The 20,201-nt window shown below is 41.8% G+C and overlaps 1 long non-coding RNA gene across 1 annotated transcript; it reads left to right on the top strand.

Annotated features, from left to right (window-relative positions):
• The first annotated feature begins 365 nt into the window (after nt 1-365).
• Nucleotides 366-11,862, top strand: LOC109238843. Its single transcript, XR_002069818.1, has 3 exons — nt 366-431; nt 545-585; nt 11,602-11,862. It is a non-coding gene; the product is annotated as an uncharacterized LOC109238843 (long non-coding RNA).
• The last annotated feature ends 8,339 nt before the right edge of the window (nt 11,863-20,201 follow it).

Here is a 20,201-nt window from a genome sequence, read left to right as displayed (position 1 = left end):
AATAATAGAAAAAAATTCTGATCCGATGCACTTTCCATCACTACTAGAAAATGTAAAAATTTTGATCAAAATTTTCGGATTGAAATAAATAGTCGGAATTTTCTGATGGTATCCAAATTTTTTATTTGTGACCAATACGTTCGGTCCACGAAAGTCAACTTTTTAATGTTTGACCACTTTTCGACTTTCGATTGAAATGGTCGGAAATTAATAAATTAAATATTAATTTTTTTGTTTATTTTCAGACTGATTCAGTCCGAAACTTTTTTAATTTTTTGTCAGTGCATTACCGACCAAATCGGTCAGAAATCTAATTAAAAACCCGCCCCGACCCATTTCTTCTTTTCTCCTTCTCTTTCTCTTTTCTTCCTTTCTTTCTCTTCTCTTTCTCCTCCATCATCGGTGGCCAGTTTGAGTATCAAATTCTGGCGGTGTGAACCCCTATCTCTCCCTCCTACCCCTCTCCTTCTCCCTACTCCCTTTCTCGCGGTCATATTTTATTTCTTTGAAAGCCATCTAATTTTTTCAAAAAAATCTTTTTCAGGAAGCAAATTCGGCGTCCAAGCATGGTTTTCTTCCCGGGAGGTATGTTTTTCGTTCATCCTTTATCCGCTTTAAATCGTAAGATATTTGTTTTCTTTTCTTTTTTTTAATTACAATTCAAGTAGAATCTTAATATATTTGTTCTATTCTTGTTTTATTAATCTTAATATATTTGTTCTATATATTATTAATTTGTACTAGCCATTTGTTTTTTGCAATTCAAGTAGAATTTTAATATATTTGTTCTTTTTTGGTTCTATGAATCTTCATATATATGTTCTATATATTTTGTAACGAGCTAGTTATTCCCTATGGCTTTTAACTTACTTTATTTAGAGTTGACTTGTCACGACCCAATTTCTCCTGTAGGCCGTGATATGACGCCCAACGTTACCGCTAGGCAAGCCTACAATGAATTACTCTGTGATCCTTTTTTTCAAAGATTTAAAATAGTTGATTTTAATTGTGCATAAATAAGAAGTAAGAATTTAATAAAAATGAGACATCAAGATTTTTAAAGCAAGTGAGATAAGTAAAATAACCCAAAAACCATCAAGTGTCTACTAGCATGAATCACCAAGACCTGGTGTCATAAGTGTATGAGCAACTAGTAGAATATACAAAAGAATACTACACAACTGTCTGAAGTAAAATAGATAGAAAATGAAAGCAAAAGAAAGACTTCGGCTGCTGCAGAACGGGCTCAGAAGGGCAGCTCACCGCAAAGTCTCGGAAATCAAGGATGCGCGCCTGATATATCCAGATGCACCTGCCTTAGATCCTGCACATTTAGTGCAGAAGTGTAGCTTGAGTATGTGCATAAACAACATGTACCCAATAAGTATCCAGTCTAACCTCGAAGAAGTAGTGACGAGGGGTCGACTTTTGACACTTACTATGAGCTAAGAATAATATGCCAAGATTATAACTAAGCATGGCTTTACATAAATATAGCTGAAAACTCAATAACATGAAATAATAAATAATCCTTTCACTAATAGTAAATCCCAAATTTGTTTCCATCATTTAACAATTTACATCTCAAGCCAATGAAGAAATATCAATTATAATTAGTTCCAATGATTTATTACGCGCAATTTATGCCGAGGTCGTACGGCCCGATCCACCATAAAAATATTTCAATTGTGCACTGTCGAGGGTCGAACAATACGAACCATAGATGCATCTATCTGCTACCGAGGCCTTCGGCCTGCTCCATGAAAAGAGAAAATACTTTTAACAGCCAATTCAAGATTTATTAATAGGCTAATATTTAAAAAAACACCAATTCTCAATAATAGTCAAGTGACCCGTCCAAGAGTTCAAGTAAATAAAATTTAACCTTTTATAATTCCTTTAGCAAGTCCCAATATTATTTAAGAAATTAAGTTAACAAGTAGGGTGCACACATCATAAGTATAACATGGTATGAGTCCTATACTACCCGGACATAAGCATAATTAGTAGCTACGCACGGACTCTCGTCACCTCGTGCGTACGTAGCCCCTCACAAATAGGAGCACATATTAATCAATTCACCTATTGGGTTAATTACCTCTTACAAGGTTAGAAAAGATACTTACCTCGTCTCAAAGCTTTCTTTCCGGCTCAAATTCACTCTAAAGCCTCAACTCGGTGCCGAACAATCCAAAACTAGTCAAATGGTATATAAATTCGTCAATACATGTTCAAAAGTTCATATTCTAACTATTAAAGTGATTACCCAACTCCAATTGTAGGATTCCTAATATTCACCCCCGGGCCCAAATGTCCGGATTCCGGAAACTTTCGAAGAAAGTTGTTACCCATAACCTCATGAACTCAAATATATGATTTTCACTAAGTTCCATAACAAATTTCGTGGGTAAATTCCAGTTTTGTCAAAAACCTAGGTTTTTCATAAGTCCCACAAATTTATATATTAAAATCTACCCATAATCTATGTATTAAACTTACATTAGGTATAAATTACTTTCCCTCAATAGCTAGGTCGAAATCCCCCTTATTGAAGCTCCAAAATCGCTTAAGAGTGCAATAAATGAACTCAAAAAATGGCTAAGTTCCAATTTTTAAAACTCTCTGCCCAGTTGCCTCCCTCTTCGCGAACGTGGAACAGGCCCCGCATTCGTGAAGGCAATGGCCCAGGCCCATGAAAACATGGCCTACGCGAACGCGAAGGCTTACCAGCCCTGTCCTTCGCGAATGCGAGGGCACCTTCGCGAAATCGAAGAGCACTGGCATGACCCCTCCCCAAGTCCATCCCTTCTACATGAATGCGATGGGGCTTACGCGAACGCGTAGGTGTGGGACCTCAAGGCTCCGCGATGGACTATTACATTCCTTTTGCCTTATATCTCCTACTATTTATATGGGATACTCCCAAAGAACCCTAAAAAGTACAAGCAGAAGGAATATTCAACAGAATATTCCCTTTGAAAGTTCCAAGGCTATACTAGCCGTTACTTCTGTCCATGCTGCTCGACCTCGCCCCTGATGGGCCATTCTGCGACTTGTTCTGTTGACCACTGATCGACCTCGGTCAAACTGCGCATGATAAGTTACAAATCTCACGATAATCACCTCTTCGTGCTGAATTTCCTCGGTCAGATTTTGACCCATACAGTTAGTCCCTCCTTATCGAGGTCGTCTTTTGGTCAACCTCAATGAGTGGACTTCATTAGTCACAGTTCGAGAAATTTGGATGGGGAGGTCGAGTAGTAAGGATCGCGGCCAAGATGGTGACATGGCATTTTGAGAACCACAGTTACGACGTTGGTTCAGAATGACGTCACAACCTCACGCATCATCATTAAGCATCTTCCTGATGCGTTCCATTGCTTCCCGTGTCCCTGTTATTTCGATCCCTGTGCATTTGGCGGTTAATTGTCTCGATCCGAGCGTCGGTGTTCTCTATAAATAAAAGGGTGAAACCCTTTGAATAAACCTTTACATTTCCCAATCTTTTGAACCCGCATCTTTTCTTCTCCTTCTTTTTTCTATGTTCCTATTCCAGTTGCTTCCATCTTTCGCACTCTCTCTCCTTTCTAGTTCGAGTGACTCCTGTTATTTCTGCCTCTTTCGAGTTCATATCTTCTGTATTTACAATCACCCAACAATGGTGGATACACCTCTTAGTCTCTGGTGAGGTTCTTGAACCAACTCTACTAGGAGTAAGGTTCCCTTCTCATGATGAGGATACCGTTGTCACTGCAGAGGACGAGAGCTTTCCCACCGTAGAGGATATCATTCCTCGTTACGATAGGGCCAGGTCAGACTTTTCGAAGTCGCCTGCGGATGAGCCTGAGCCTGTGAAGTCTGAGATGGAAGCATCCCATCTTGCCGAGCTTAGGGCCAAGTACAACATCCCTGCTCACATCGATCAGGTCCCAGTCGGGAATGGTGTGATCCATATTCATTGTCCCGGGTATTATGCATTTTATGCGTACACGTTTTAGTGGGCTATTCTCTTCCTCTTCCCCCGTTGGCGGAGGAATTTTGCCGCTACTACGGCATCTATCCGACCCAACTCTCCCCTTATATTCATATACTCTTCATTATGTTGATAAAGTACAAGGAGCTGGCCATCCGTGGAATTTCCATCTGCCATTTGGTACATCTCTTCGTGCCAAGCTTTCACCGAGGTACGATGATACACCTCCGCCACCATGGGACCTAGAGATTGGTGGTGAAGATGGACGATAAGACAAATCGTCTGTTTTGGTTTAAAATTCTTCTACATTAAGACCGAGCATGTGGTGGGGAACCCCAATGGATTCCCTGAGGTGTGGAACTTCGCCCGTAACTTCTCCCGTAAGACAGGCCCAGTGCTAACTGATCGTTTGTTATCTCTCTTCGGTGACTTAATCGTTCTTCCTTTTTTGTACAGTCGAGAAGGATCCTCCTACGTTGATCGCCGACATTCGCGACTGGGTGAGTTAAATTTTACCTCACACGGTGGGGATCCGTGAGTGGTCGTTGTTCAACAATAAGTTTAGACATAGACCTTCTTCGACCGGTGAGTCAACTTGTTTCGATCTTCAGTTTCTTCGTCTTTTATACCGTATTCTCTTTCACTTCATGCAGTCTTTCTTTGTTGTAAGGTCGGAGGGCTCCGAGGAGAGTGAAGGCTCCTACCCCCGCTTTTCGTCAGTTGGGTACCTCGACCAGGTCTCTACTCGCTGCGACTGCAAGCGAGTCTGTACAGACTGCTGCTTCTTCTTAGACCCCGACCCTGCGTAGGCCTGGCCGTCGAGCAGCTGCCCCATCAGCGGAGACTGCGACGTCTCCAATATTTCACTTAGTGGACGAGTCGTATCCGAGCGAGGAGGAACTAGTTTCGCTAAAAAAGCGGAGAGTAGAGGTTGGTGGCAAGGCGGTAGAGTACGAAGAGCCAACAGGGGGCAATCCGAGCGAGCCACGGTCGCACCCGAGGGCAGCATGGATTTGGACGCAGAGACTGCCCCCCCTTCAGATGTGGAGATTGCTTCCTTATTAGAGGTCATCGTGGAAGGAGGAGGGCGATCAGAGGCAGCGGAGGTCATTCCGTGAAGTGATCCGTCGCCGTCAAAGCAGGCCGACGTACCTTCATCTGCCGAAGAGAGGGGAAAAAATATGGCCGTAGATGGTTACGAGTCTGGTTCCGGCATGGACCCCAAAGAGGTACGGATGTTCGATGAGGAGTATACTCTGGTAGAGGTGAGAATGGAGGGATCTACTCGTACTATAGTCATTCCCTTAGACTATGACTTGTTGACGAACACAGAGAGCATAGTTCCTTCTTTGGTTCCTCTTTTTTCTGGCACCGAGAACAGGACCTTACTGACATTTAAGGATGCCGATCTGCCGTTAGGCATATCCGGAATGGCTTTGAGGGTAAGTTTGTATTTTTATTTTTTTATTTTTACCTTACGTCCTTTCTCCTTTTTGTTTTTACTGACTTTTTGGCTCTTCCTTTTTCACTTAGACTCTTATTTGGAGATCGAAAGTGCGCACCTATAGGAGAAGCGTAAGGTTATTCTTAAAAAAATGGTTTTGAAGTATCGCAAGTACCGTGACAAATACTGTGAGATGCGCGTACGATTCAACGCGGACGGTAATTTCCAGTCTCTTAGAGATGAGATGAGGCAGAAGGACGATGATCTTGTGAGGGTCATCGCAAATGTTGCGAGCTCGACGGAGCACTTAGAGTCAAGGAGGACGAGCTCGAAGTGAGCAAAGGTTTTGTGGCCGAGTGTGTCGACCTTCAAGCTCAAGTGCCATCCCTGCGGGCTGAACTTGAGAAGAGCACGATCATAGCTAACGACTTAAGTAATGAGTTGGTCGAAAAGGGGGCAGAGTCAGAGAGGGCCGAGGAGGCCAGGGCGGGTCTTTGGCGAATGTGGCAGCGTTAGAGGATACTATTCGTGTCCTCATATCTGAGCGGGCGAATGATGCGGAGATGGCCACGCTCAGGGAGGCAAGGTTTGACGAATGGATTGGTGGTCTTGAGAAAGAGATTCGGACCTGAATGAGTAGATCGCGTTCTTGAAGACGAAAAGGTGCAGCTACTGGCTCAACCGTCTTCTTCTTGCACTTCCACTTATCCCGATGTTCCACGGGATTTGTACGAGAAGTGGATTCATGCTGAGGCCCAACTAGACATATTCAGGGGCTTGATGACGGCAGGGAGTGTTTTTGAGGCGAAGTTTGAGAATGCTCGTGCTAAAGCGCGCGTAGCTCGGGTCGCCTGTGGTTACGATCCTGCTATGTTGGGGGCTGGTGATGGTGAAGATGACTTGGACGGGCTTGATCCAGGTGCCTGGTATGATGAGGAAGACTCTGATGGCGTGGATGATGGTGGGGACGATGGTGGGGGTGATGCTGCCGAGTGATGCTTTTTGTAATCTTTTGTTTTTACTTTTGTAGGTGTCTGTTTGGCCCTTGTAAGATACCTCTTGATTTGGAATGCTATTTTTGCCGTTTATTTCCGTGTCTTCTATTTTTTTTTCCTTGAATAGTTTCCTCAATTGATTGCCTTGATTAAAAGAATTGTGTTGGTAGGCATTAGCTCGAATGTAATTGAGTGTCTTTGATTATTTTGAGCAAAGTCAAACGTTGTGATAATTAATTCGAACGGGGTTAACTTTGAATCAAGTTCGAGCTAGGCTGAATATAAGTTCAATTCGAGCGATGTCGAATGTCATTCTTAACTAATTCGAACTAGGTCGAATATGAGTTGATTCGAGCGAGGTCGATTTTTACTCTTAATTAGTTTGAACGAGGTCGAATGTGAGTTGATTCGAGCAAGGTCAAATGTTACTCTTAGTTAATTCGAACGAGGTCGAATGTTACTCTTAATTAATTCGAACGAGGTCGAATTAAAGTTGATTCGAGCGAGGTCAAATGTTACTCTTAATTAAGTCGAACGATGTCGAATGTGAGATGATTCGAGTGGGGTCGAATGTTACTCTTAATTAATTCGGACGAGGTCGAATGTGAGTTGATTCGAGCGAGATCGAATATTACTCTTAGTTAATTCGAACGAGGTCGTATGTGAGTTGATTCAAGCGAGGTCGAATGTTACTCTTAATTAATTCGAACGAGGTTGAATGTGAGTTGATTCGAACGAGGTCGAATGTTACTCTTAATTAATTCGAACGAGGTCGAATATGAGTTGATTCGAGCGGGGTTGAATATTACTCTTAATTAACTCGAACGAGGTCGAATGAGTTGATTCGAGCGAGGTCGAATGTTACTCCTAATTAATTCTAACGAGGTCGAATGTGAGTTGATTCGAGCAAGGTCGAATGTTACTCTCAATTAATTCGAACGAGGTCGAATGTGAGTTGATTCAAGCGGGGTCGAATGTGAGTTGATTCGAGCGAGGTCCAATGTTACTCTTAGATAATTCGAACGAGGTCGAATGGGAGTATCTTGATTGGCGCAGTGTTAAAAATTGGTGGAGACATAGGCGGACATCATGTGCTTGTATGCTTTTCTTACATATATACATTGGATAAGTTTACATAGTTTTCGGGCTGGTGTTCCAGTCCCAGTCTACCTAGTCCCTTTATTGTTTGACCTGGAGAAGTATTCGAGGGGTCGCAATAAACTTGCTAACGTGTATTCTCACCTGCTTATGCTTAACTTTGAAATGTCCTCCTCGTCGCCTCATTAAAAACATCTCTGAGAAAACCCAATTAAGACAAATTCAGGTGAGGGAAAAAGAGTACGGCTTGGAGAACATCTTTCCTTATAAGTTGAAGTACTTGAGGTGGGCGATGTTCCAGTTGTTTGGTAGTAGTTTTCCTTCCATCGTTTCTAGTCGGAACGACCCTTTGCTTGCTACCGCCGTAATTTTGTACGGGCCATCCCAGTTAATCCCTAGCTTTCCTTCTCTTTGATCTTTGCTTGTCTGTGTTTTGGCTTTGAGTACGTAGTCTCCGACTTTGAGTGGTCTAATCTTGGCTTTTTTGTTGTAGTATCGCTCTGCTTGTTGTTTTTGGGCGACCATCCTTATGCATGCCATGTCCCTTCGTTCTTCAGCCTCGTCGAGGTCTTGTCTCCTGCTTTTGTCGTTTCTCTGCCCGCTTTCGTCAGAGCACCTTAGACTTGGTTCTCCGACCTCGACCGGTATTACTACATCGGTTCCATAGACCAGTGAGTACGGTGTTTCTTCTGTGCTTGTTTTTGGCATTGTGCGGTATGCCCATAGCACTTCCGGCAGCAACTCCGGCCACAATCCCCTTGCGTTCTCGAGCTTCTTCTTTATGATATTCAATATTGACTTGTTGGAGGACTCCGCTTGTCCATTGCCCGCGGGATGATATGGCGTGGAGAGTATTCTTTTGATATGCCATTTCTCGAAGAAATCAGCGATCTTTTTTCTAGTGAACTGAGGCCCGTTGTCACAACTGATTTCTTTAGGGAGGCCGAAACTACACACGATATTCCTCCATATGAAGGTGATCACTTCTTGCTCGCGTATTTGGGCGAATGCACCTGCTTCCACCCACTTGGAAAAATCGTACATAACCTCGTCCCGCTGGTAGGGGTCTGACGATGTCCATCCCCCACTTGATGAAACGCCAAGGTGAGGTGACTGAGTGGAGTTGCTCGCCCGCTTGGTGGATCATGGGGGCATATCTTTGGCATTCTTCGCATTTTTTACGAAGCCAGCAGCCTCGTTTTTCATTGTGGGCCAGTAGTAGCCTGCTTGTATGAGGCATCTGACTAGAGCTCGATTGCCGGTATGAGCTCCGCAGTGACCTTCGTGGACTTCCTTAGAACACTCCGCGTCTGGTTTGGGCCTAAGCATTTTTCTAGGGGGCCACCCTATGTTCTTTTGTACAAGTCATTGTGGATGATATTGTACCTGGCCGCCAGCATTCGAAGCTTCTTGGATTCTTTTTTATCGCCTGGAAGCACTCTGTCCTGCAAATATGTGACAATACGATTGCGCCAGTCCCATATTAGGTTTATAGTTTGTACCTCGATTTGATCGATTGACGAGTGGAGAAGAGTGATGTAACGACCCAACCGGTTGTTTTGAGCTTTTGCACTTTGTTCGCCAGTTCTCGGGCATGGCCAGCCCCGTGTGATGTATTATGACTTATGTAAATCGTCGGTTTTGGTTTTCAGGGTGATCAGAATGAATTTGGAAGAACAGTTCTCAGTTTGAAGCTTAAAATTTGAAAGGTTTGACCAAGTTTTGACTTGTTAGTATATGATCTCGGATCAGAAATTTTATGATTTGGTTAGCTCCGTTAGGTGATTTGGGACTTAGGAGCATGATCGGAATGTATTTTGGAGGTTCGTGGAAGGTTTAGTCTTGAATTGGCGAAATTGAGATTTTGGCATTTTCTGGTTGATAGGGGAGATTTTGATATAGGGGTCGGAATGAAATTCTGGAAGTTGGAGTAGGTTCATTGTGTCATTTTTGATGTGTGTGCAAAATTTCAGGTCATTCGGATGAGGTTTGGTAGACTTTTTGATCGAAAGCGGAATTTGGAAGTTCTTGGAATTCATAGGCTTGAATCCGATGTGATTTTGGTATTTTGATGTTGTTTTGAGCGTTCCGAAGGTTGGTACAAGTTTGAATGAGGTTATGGGATATGTTGGCATGTTTGGTTGAGGTCCCGAGGGCCTCGGGTGAGTTTCGGATGGTTAAACAGATCAATTTTGGACTTTGGACTTGGCTGTTTTTGCTGGTTTTTTGTTTTAGACGATTTGTTCTCCGCGTTTGTGGTCAGGGACTCGCGTTCGCAAAGGGTGTTCTCTGAGGCGGCGAATTTTGTCTTCGCGTTCGTGCTTCGTGTGTCGCGTTCGCGATGTTGTGATACTGTGATTCTCCGCGTTCGCGAGGCTTATGTCGAGTTCGCATAGAGGAAGAGGAGTAGCTGGGTCACCAAGGCGATTGTTCTACGCGTTCGCGTAGTAGAAGTCGCGTTCCCGAAGTGTTAAGTCAGCTGTGCATCGCGTTCGCGAGAGGGTTCTCGCCTTCGCGTAGAAGGAATTCCGGTCTGTGAAGCGGTGTGCTTCACGAACGCGAAGGATATGCCGCATTCGCGGTGAAGAAATAACTGGGCAGACAGTTTATATTTTAAAATCGAGGGTTTAAGTCCTATATCATAAAAGCCATTGGAGAGCTCGGGAGAAGGTGATCTTTGAGGAGATTTTCAGTGGAGCTATTGGGGTAAGTATTCTTCACTCATATTTGGCTTAATTCCATGATTTAGTCTTGAATTTCATCATTTAATTTGAGAAATTAGAGTGGAAATTGGGAAAAAATGGAAGAAAAGTTTGAGAATTCTTTTGGGAATTTGAATGGGCATTTTATGTCCGATTTGGATGTTCTCGGCATGTATGAACTCGTGAGAGTGTAAGCAATCTACTTTTGTGATTTTTATCGAATTCCGAGATGTGGGCCCAGGGGCCGGGTTTGAGCAATTTCGGGATTTTGGATGTAAATTGGATATTTTCGAGTGGGCTTTGCTCCCTTAGCATATTTTAATGGTTATGTACTGATTTTGGTTAGATTTGGAGCCTCCAGAGGTCATTTCGAGAGGGCAAAGGCATCGCGGGCTAGAGTTTGGACCGGATCGAGGTGAGTAATGATAGTAAATGTTGTCCTAAGGGTATGAAACCCCGGATCACATATCGTTGTGCTATGTTGAGGTGACGCACACGCTAGGTGACGAGCGTGGGGTCATGCATCGTTGGGGATTTGTTACTTGGTCCATCCCGAATGACTGTTTTACTGCGTTTTTGATTGTCAATTGTTTGATGTTATCATGTTTTGGGCTAAATGCCATATTTGGGCTTCGTGCCAACTATTTGTACCCTTAGGGGATTTTTACTGCCATTTCCTCACTATTTTGACTTTATACTTGTACTCAGTCATGCTATATTTTACTATTTTCATAACTCAGCCATGATTACTCTATTTTAACACCTTAAATGATATTTTGAAAGATACTTTGAGCTGAGCATCATGTTTTACTGTTGCCCGAGTGGCTTATGAGATTCTGACTGAGTAAGGTCGAGGGCCTGTGTTGTGAGGATTCTTTTGGGTCGGGCTGCACGCTGCAGCGGTGATACACTGATTATGATTATGAGGCCGAGGGCCTGAGATTTGTACGCCACGAGGTGGCTTGTTGATATGAGGCCGAGAGCCTATGTGATTATGCCACGAGATCGCTTGATATTACGGTTGGGCCGTAAGGGGCCCCTCCCGGAGTCTGTACACCCCCAGTGAGCGCGGGTACCCATTGTGATATGAGATATAGCCCGAGGGGCTGGTATTGTTCTATGTTATTGCCCGAGGGGATGATTCTGTTGTTATTATGCCCGAGGGGCGGTTCTTATGTGTTTACCTTTTCTAGCTGCTTTCTTTTACTTGTTTAACTGCTTACAAGGTGCTTTATGAGATTACAATGTTTAATTGTACTTTACTGATTTTACTCTGCCTCTTATAGCATATTGTTGTGTTTAACGTGATTTTGTATCGCTCAGTCTTCATTTATTGTTATTATTCACTGAGTTGGAGTACTCACTTTACTCCCTGCACCCCGTGTGTAGATTCAGGTGCATCAGGTCCTGCTTGTGAGGGTTGAGAGAGCTTCCAGAAGATTTCGGAGATTCACTAGGTAGCTGCCCAGCGATTCGCAGCCCGGTGCTTCTCCCTCTATCTTATTTCCTTCTGTTTTAGTTACGTAATAGTTGTGTAGACTCGTTTCAGACTTGTAGTTGTTATGATAGATGCTCATGACTGGTGACACCCCGATATCGGGCTATGTCTATTCCGCAACTGTATTATTATCTTATGACTTGGTTTTATTACTTAATTGCTTAAAAATAAATTGGGAATGTGTCGGTTGGCCTTGTCTTCACGAGAGGCGCCATCACAACCGGGTCCGGGTTCAGGGTCGTGACAAGTGGCCACGTTCCCTTCGCTGGTTACGCTTTTAGTGGTCGCTGCCAGTTTGGCCAGGCCGTCTGCTTCGATATTCTGTGCTCGAGGGATTTGGTCGAGCTGGCATTCGTCCTGGTATTTTTGCAGTCTTTGTTCCTTGATTTGGAAAGTCCCTGCGACTTAGTTGACGACGAGCTGAGAGTCGCACCGTAGGACGACTCACTTCGTTCCTGAGTGCTAACTTTAGCCCTGTAATCGTAGCCTCGTACTGGATTCGTTATTAATCATATTTGGGCATCTTATGGACTGGCGAATTACTTTGCCTGTTGGGACCTCGAGCATGAGCCCCAGTCTCGATCCCGACGCGTTAGAGGTGCCATCGGTATATAAAACCCATAGGTCATGTATTTTGGGGTAAGTACGAGCGACTTCCTTTTCGACTTCAGGCATTATTTTTATGCTGAAGTCGGCGATGAAGTCGGCAAGCACTTGCGACTTTATCATCGTTCACGGCTGATAGGTTATATCGTGCTCGCTCAATTCTATGGCCCATTTAGCCAATCTACCCAACAGCTCGGGTTTATGCAGAATACTCCTCAGGGGAAAGGTCGTGACTACCGAGATTGGGTGGCACTAGAAATAGGGTTTATGCTTTCATGAAGCTACGACCAAAGCCACGGCCAGCTTCTCGAGGTGTGGATACCCTAACTCGGCGTCAACTAGATTTTTGCTAACATAGTAAATGGGAGATTGCAGACCTTTGTTTTCTCGGACCAGGACCGTACTCATGGCCACATCGGACACGGCTATGTAGATGAGGAGACGTTCCCCAGCCGCCTTATAGAGCAATGGGGGTGAAGATAGGTACACCTTTAACTCTTTCAAGGCTTCGACGCACTCAGAGTTCCATTGTCTTTCTTGAGTACGCCGAAAAATTTATGGAATCTGTCGGAGGACCGTGAGATGAATCTCGACAGGACGACTATGCGATCGGTCAACTTCTATACTTGTTTCTTACTGGTTAGGTTCTCCGGTATTCCTTCTATAGCTTTGATTTGGTCGGGGTTGATCTCGATGCCTCGTTGTGATACCAAGAAGCCGAGGAACTTTCCCGAAATTACGCCGAAGGCACACATTTCAGGGTTCAATTTCATGTTGTATCGTCTGAGTATGTCGAAGGCCTCTTTCAAGTGGTTGATGTGATCCTCTTTCTTTTTTGACTTGACCAACATGTCGTCAATTTAGACTTCCATGGTTTTTTCGAGCTGGTCTTTGAACATTTTTGTCACCAACCTCTGATATGTTGCGCCCACGTTTTTCAATTCAAAAGGCATCACTCTATAGGAGTACGTCCCGGGTGAGTGATTAAAGTGGTCTTTTCTTGGTCTTCCTCCTCCATGAGGATCTAGTTGTCGCCCCAATAGGCGTCCAAAAATCTTAATAGCTCGTGCCTGGCTATTGCATCAATGAACTGGTCAATATGGGGTAGTGGGAATGAGTTTTATGGGCAGTCTTTGTTCAAGTCTGTGAAGTCTACGCACATCAGCCACTTCCCATTGTTCTTTTTCACCATGACTATGTTGGCGACCCATTGAAGGTACTATGTACAAATCAGCTGGTTAGATGGCTTTTGCCCGTGCATAGCATGGGCCCAATACTGTAGAATATGAAATTACTATTTGTGATTAATTTATTTTGATATGAAATTGAAAAGAAGGGACAGAAGTTGAGACATCATTGAAGAGACACGGTATTCACATCTATGAGAATACTAAATATACATATATAAACATATTGGTATTTACATATCAACAAAAAAAGATGCATTTTACTTTGAAAGTGGCATAATATTTACATCCATGAGAGTATCTATATTCACAAAAGGTGATTCTTTGTCCATACTGTAATTGTTCTTCTTCTTTGTACTGCAACAAAAGTACTGACATCTGCAATGACATCGCAAAATCACAGAAAAATACCAAGTTTCAATACCTATATAACATAATGAATTAAGTTTTAGCGTAATATCAATGCAACCGATTTTTTCTAAAGCGCTTTTTCAGTGTGGGATGATGCCTCCCTACAAGATTAGCATAAGTAGGCCTTCTGTTACACCATTATTGATCAAACAATCCTTATGATACAATATCCTTAGGCAAAGCACGTTAATTTTTCATTAAAGAACAAACTCCTTTAATAGAAGGATAATGAAACACACAAACACACCCAAAAAAAGAGAAGCAGCAAAATTTAGAGAGACATTATCTTATAGCCCTATTAATTAATCTCAATTGTAATGCAAATCACATTGTGATTCAACAGGTAGAGTGTAGACAAATTCTATTTTTAAGTCCTCTAATTTTCAGAAGTATAAGCAAAGAAAACACCAATCCTGGTGTGTTTGACCAATCATGGTGCCCATCTCGGTCTTGAAACTATGACCAATGCAGTTGTTTCAATACTTAAATCTTTGGGGGAAGACCCATCTAGGAAAGAGCTTGCAGGTACTCCATATCGTTTCTTGAAGTGGTCACATTTACTTCCTTTACAAGGTGCTGTGCATATAGGTTATTACTCTTCAAATGAACTTAATTCCATTGGAAGAAGTGAATTGCAATCAATCATACATTTTAAACGCTTCAAACTGCAAGTACAGGAGAGGCTTACCAGGTAGATAGCCGAGGCCATTTCATCCCTTTTAGGGGAAGATATAATGGTAGTGGTAGAAGAAAGTCACACATGCATGATACTTAAAGGAATTGAGAAGTTTAGTACAACTACTCCATGCTTTGGCCTTAAACTTATGTTGCATACAATTGCACTATCCCCTTTGAATACGGCGTGATGTTGAAGGACAAAATAGAAGTTGTGTATGATAAAACAAAGACATCACATTTTTCCCGAGTAAAAAGTAGAATGATGGTAAACTTAGAGCTCATTATGCTCAGTATCAACATTTAAGAGTACAACTAGTTTCTTCAGATATTGGGGAGAATGAGGCGTGCCACAAGTTGAATATGAGGTTTTTTATGGCCACTCTTAGCATGTTCAATAGTTTAAGAAAATGACGATGCTCAACTGTTGAAAAGACTTCGTCCTTGGCCAAGAGCAAGAATTAGGGGAAGTGAAGATTGAAGACATGTTTCTGTCTTTTTTTCATGTTTTGTCTTTATTAAAAGCATTTTCAATAATGAGGAAGACATGGTGAATTTTTCTTAGATCATTCTGTATTGACATGTTAATAAACCATGAAGAATTAGATTAATTGAGTAATACGGGAGATGGGATAGTATAATAGGCAGATAGTAAATAGGTAAACTAACCTAATATCACACCACCAAAAGATTAGCTTTAACCGTAGGTAGAAAGCAGCAACATAACTATGGCTCTAACCGCATCCAAAAAAGCAGCAAAATGCCTTCAAATGCGTCCCAAAACAGCAGCAAAATGTGGCTTCAGCTTCAACTAATAGAGCGAGTGCAATTAAGTAAATATGTTGTACATCGATTAAAATTGCTAGAACGTTCCAAGAGAAAATTAAATAATGCAAAGAGGTGCAAGAACAAGTGTACGTAGGAACTACACATGTGTTGATCTATTTTTTAGAACTATCATATTAATTACATCTTAAAATTAATTATATGATCACATGAAAGAACAACAACTTAATTAAAAAGTTCAAATACCTTACAATTACTTTTTTAAAGGAGGAGTCCATGTTTCCAAGCCCCGCTTGTAGTAGGAAGCATTGTCTTTGTTAGTTGTCTCTTGAGCTTCTCTTCCCTCCAAGCCAAGGCGTTCAATTTTGCATTTTCTCCCCTCGGCAACATCCATCATGGTTGGTGGGAACTCTTGGTGGATCTCATTGTCTTTGTTCACGTAAGATAAAATGGACAACTTTTGCACTGTATCATGATATTTTGTAAATAATTTTTTCATTTGAATTTTGAATATCTTTCTGCACATCCGCAAGAGGTAAAATTTGTTTCTGGGAGGACGAAATTGGTTAGTTACGCATCAAAAGAGGGTCATTCTGCCATTTGTATGTTTTTGAAGCTAATAGTAATATGAAATATGTACCTTGACATGGTAGATGTCATAAATTTCTTCTGAGCTGAGGCAAAATATTTTCTCGGCAGGTTTGTCAGAAATAATGGCTGTTGCAAAACTACTATTGTCTCTAACAGTGACTTCAGATTGACATCAGTTATAATGTAGAGCAAATATTTGGTTAGATGAATAAAAACAAAATAATTGTAAACTCTAAATAGTCATTAGTCATATAAAAGAATCTAGTAGCATTTATACCTTGGAATTAGATGAGTGGATCGTTGACAGTTTGTACAATAAATTATCCTCCGAGAGAAAGATCTCGTGAAATATTGCTTGCAGTCAGAACAAGCTAACACACAAAATCGTTGATTCTCATTTGGCAGAAAAAGTTCAGCTTCAAGATAAAATACATGTCCCTATATAATTCAAGAATGCCACATATTTTTTTTTTGACTACAAAAAATAATTTAATTTCGATAGAATAATATAATTTATGTTGTTCTTACTTGAGGTTGCGCTTGGACATTGGAAACAGCTATAGTTTCATCCTCAAAGGGAACCACCATAACATAGCCTGTGGAAGATGTACTCTCTATCTTGTATGCATTAAGCATTGGTTCAATTGTTTTGGCCTTACAAGGTAGATAAAATTTAAAAAAATTGTTCTTGTATATATTAATGCATCATATCAACAATATGCTTCTACAGATGCATAATTCACAAAGGAATACATGCATAATACCATGATTTCAACTCAACAGCTTGTGGGTAAGGAGGATTGATTGTTGTACTAAATTTGTTCGACAACCCACTGAATTTGTTCGACGATCCTACATGCATTCAAATATTAAGATTTGATTTCATTGTTTGATTTGAAAAGGGAAAAGGTAAAATCATGTAAATACTATTACCTAATGATGATCTACCAATTTTTCTAGCAAGAATAAATGGGTATTCATTCAGTTGTTTCAAAAGTTTATTCCCATAAAGATCAATGAAATATTCTCAGAGTGTGAATTTTGTTGTTTTATTCATGTAAACAATGAATAGAAGATGTTCAAATACTATATTGAAGCCACATGAAGAAAATACAATATTAGCTACCAAGCTCTCCCGTGGGAAATTGTAAAATGATTCACAAACCCAAAACTTGAAGCATATTGAAGAAATATGAAATGAGCATGAGATGACAACAATTCATAATATTGATGATTTATATTCCGATATAATTGGTCATTACTTTCAACCAACATACTCTTGTAGCAAGGAAGTCAAGTTGTCACGACCCATTTTCATAACAGGTCATGATGGCGCCACACACCATTGCTGGGCAAGCCAACGCGGAAAATACTAACTAAACTTTCATTTACCTTTACCCCGAAATAGTTGAAATAATTCTTTAAGTTGGAATAAAATCAGAAACGATTAATAAGATCATGACAATCATACAACCCCAAAATAATATAGTCTACTAATGTGTGTGCCAAGACCTGGTGTGGGCAACTACTAGAATATACAAAAGAATCACACTATCCTACTGTCCGAAACAGAATAGACAGCAAAATACATAAGAAAGACTTCTTCAGGCTACTGAACGGCATGGAAGGGAAGCAACTCACCGTCGAAGTCTCGAGGCCGCTCAGAGATGCGCACCAGACTAATAGCCAGATACACCTGCCTCAGACCCTGTACAATTAAGTACAGAAGTGTAGTATGAGTACATAAATAATATGTACCCAGTAAGTATCCCGTATAATCTCGAAGATGTAGAGACGAGAGGTCGACTTGATACTTACTAGGGTCAAATAATATGAGAAGAATTTATAATAAGCATGGATAGTACAAGTTACTAGCATTTAATAATCGTGGAATAACAGTTCTTTCCCATGTATTATCATGGATATTCACCTATATTTCAAGCAGATATGAAATTCAGTCCTCAGAGAAATGCTAAGCAAACATGCGCAAGTAACACCGTGGGACGTACGGCCCTGATGCAACATAAAAGTAAATTGTTCACTGCCGAGGGTCGAACGGCTCGAACCGTAGATGCATCTATTACCCCGCTCGCGAATCACCCGTGCGACGCGGTCAAATAAATAAGCTCATCAACAAGCAACGATAATATATATATCTGAGGAGTAGTTATTCACAGGAATACCAAACATTCTCTTTTAAAACACCGAACAGGATAAGGTTCCTTCACTAGTCTCATTTACCTTAATCAAAATAGCTTATACGAATTCGAATTTATCATCAAGTTACAAGAATATCACGTAGAGCATGCTTATGGGTCCTAGACTACCCGGACTTGACATAATAGTCGCTACGCACGGACTCTCGTCACCTAGTACGTACGTAGACCCCGCATAGAATGGCAATTAATTCAATTATTACACCTATGGGGACAATTTCCTCTTATAAGGTTAGAAAGGAGACTCGCCTCGCTCTAAAGTACACTTCCAATACCAAAAACGAGTCCAAGCCCTCAACTCGAAGCCGAACGATCCAAAACTAGTTAAATGCAGTAAGAACTAGTCAATATAGACTCACAAGATCGAATTCTAGCTATTTAAGCAATTTCCCAACCATTAACACAAGTTTCTTAAAATCCGACCCCGGGCCCACGTGCCCGGATTCCGAGATTTTTCGAAGGAAGTTTTTCTCTACAACCTAAGGATCAATAATATATGATTTCTAATTCATTCCCTAACAAATTTCGTGGTTAAATCTAACTTTTATTAAAACCCTAGGTTTTTGCTCTAACCCCATGATTTCACCTTAATACTAGTGTTTAATCTACCTAAGACAATGATATTAAACTAGAAATAGGTAGAACACTCTTACCTCAAGATGCTAGGTGAAGATCTTCTCTCAAAAGCTCTAAAATCGCCAATGGAAGGGGGGAAAAGTGACATAAATGCCTTAGAACCCGTATTAAATGAACCTCACTGCTTCAGCAATTTCCGCATCTGCGGTCAGGGGACCGCATCTTCGAGAAATGGGCCGCATCTGCGACAATGGGCCAAAGAGCTGGGACCGCATCTAAGGAGCTGCTTCTGCGGCTTGGGAGCCGCATCTGCGGTTCCTGGCCTGGCCTGCCTTGGGCAGCTTTTGCGATGGGAGGACCGCATCTGCGGTCTCGCACCTGCGGTTCAACAACCGCAGGTGCGGTTATGACAGAAGCAACAGCTTCAGCTCCTTGCAAAATTTTGCACTTCACTCGAGCCTCGTCTGATTGACGCTCGGGGCTCCCAGGCCCCGCCCGAACATACCGACAAGTCTGAAACCACGAGACGGACCTACTCGAACCTTCGGAACACCCGAAACACTGCTAAATCTAGAAATCACCCACTAAAACCAAATGAATCAAACTTATGAACTTCAAGTTCTTAATTTTCCTCCAACGGGCCAAAACGCCCTTAAACTACTCGGATTGATACCAATTTTTACAGGCAAGTCTTAAATGATATTTCGGACCTGTACCGGGCTTCGGAACCAACATACGAGCCCGATACCTATGAAACCGATCATTAATTAGTTTTCTTTAAATCCTTAAAACTTCAGATTAATAATTTCTAATAAAAATTCATTACTCGGGCTAGGAACCTCGGAATTTGATTCCGGGCATACGCCCAGGTCCCATATTTTCCTACAGATCCTCCGGGACCGTCAAATCACGAATCCGAGTCCGTTTGCTTAAAATGTTGACTAAAGTCAAACTTAGTCTTTTAAGAAAATCCTAAGGAATCAACTGGGCATATTTCACTCAAAACTCTTCCAAATCCCGAACCAACCGTCCCCGCAAGTCGTAAATTAGCTAAAGAAAGCACGAGAAGTTTTATTTAAGGGAACGGGGTTCTAAAAGGCAAAACGACTAGGCGGGTCGTTACATTCTCCACCTCTTAAACAAACGTTCGTCCTCGAATGGACATAGAAAAGTACCTGAGCTGCTGAATAAATGGGGATATCTGCTCCGCATGTCCTCCTCGGACTCCCAGGTCGCCTCCTCGACTGGTTGGCCCCTCCACTGGACCTTTACCGCAGAATCCTCTTGGATCTCAACTGGCGATCCTGTCTATCAATAATGGCAACTGGCTCCTCCTCATAACCCAAGCTCTCATCCAGCTGAATAGTACTGAAGTCTAACACATGGGACAAGTCGGCATGATACTTCTGAAGCATCGACACATGAAAAACTGGATGAACTCCC

Source organism: Nicotiana attenuata, unplaced genomic scaffold, assembly GCF_001879085.1.
Source record: "Nicotiana attenuata strain UT unplaced genomic scaffold, NIATTr2, whole genome shotgun sequence".
Classification (NCBI taxonomy): Eukaryota; Viridiplantae; Streptophyta; class Magnoliopsida; order Solanales; family Solanaceae; genus Nicotiana; species Nicotiana attenuata.
The sequence above is the reverse complement of the archived record's forward strand: the minus strand, read 5'-3'. Positions and strand labels throughout refer to the sequence as shown.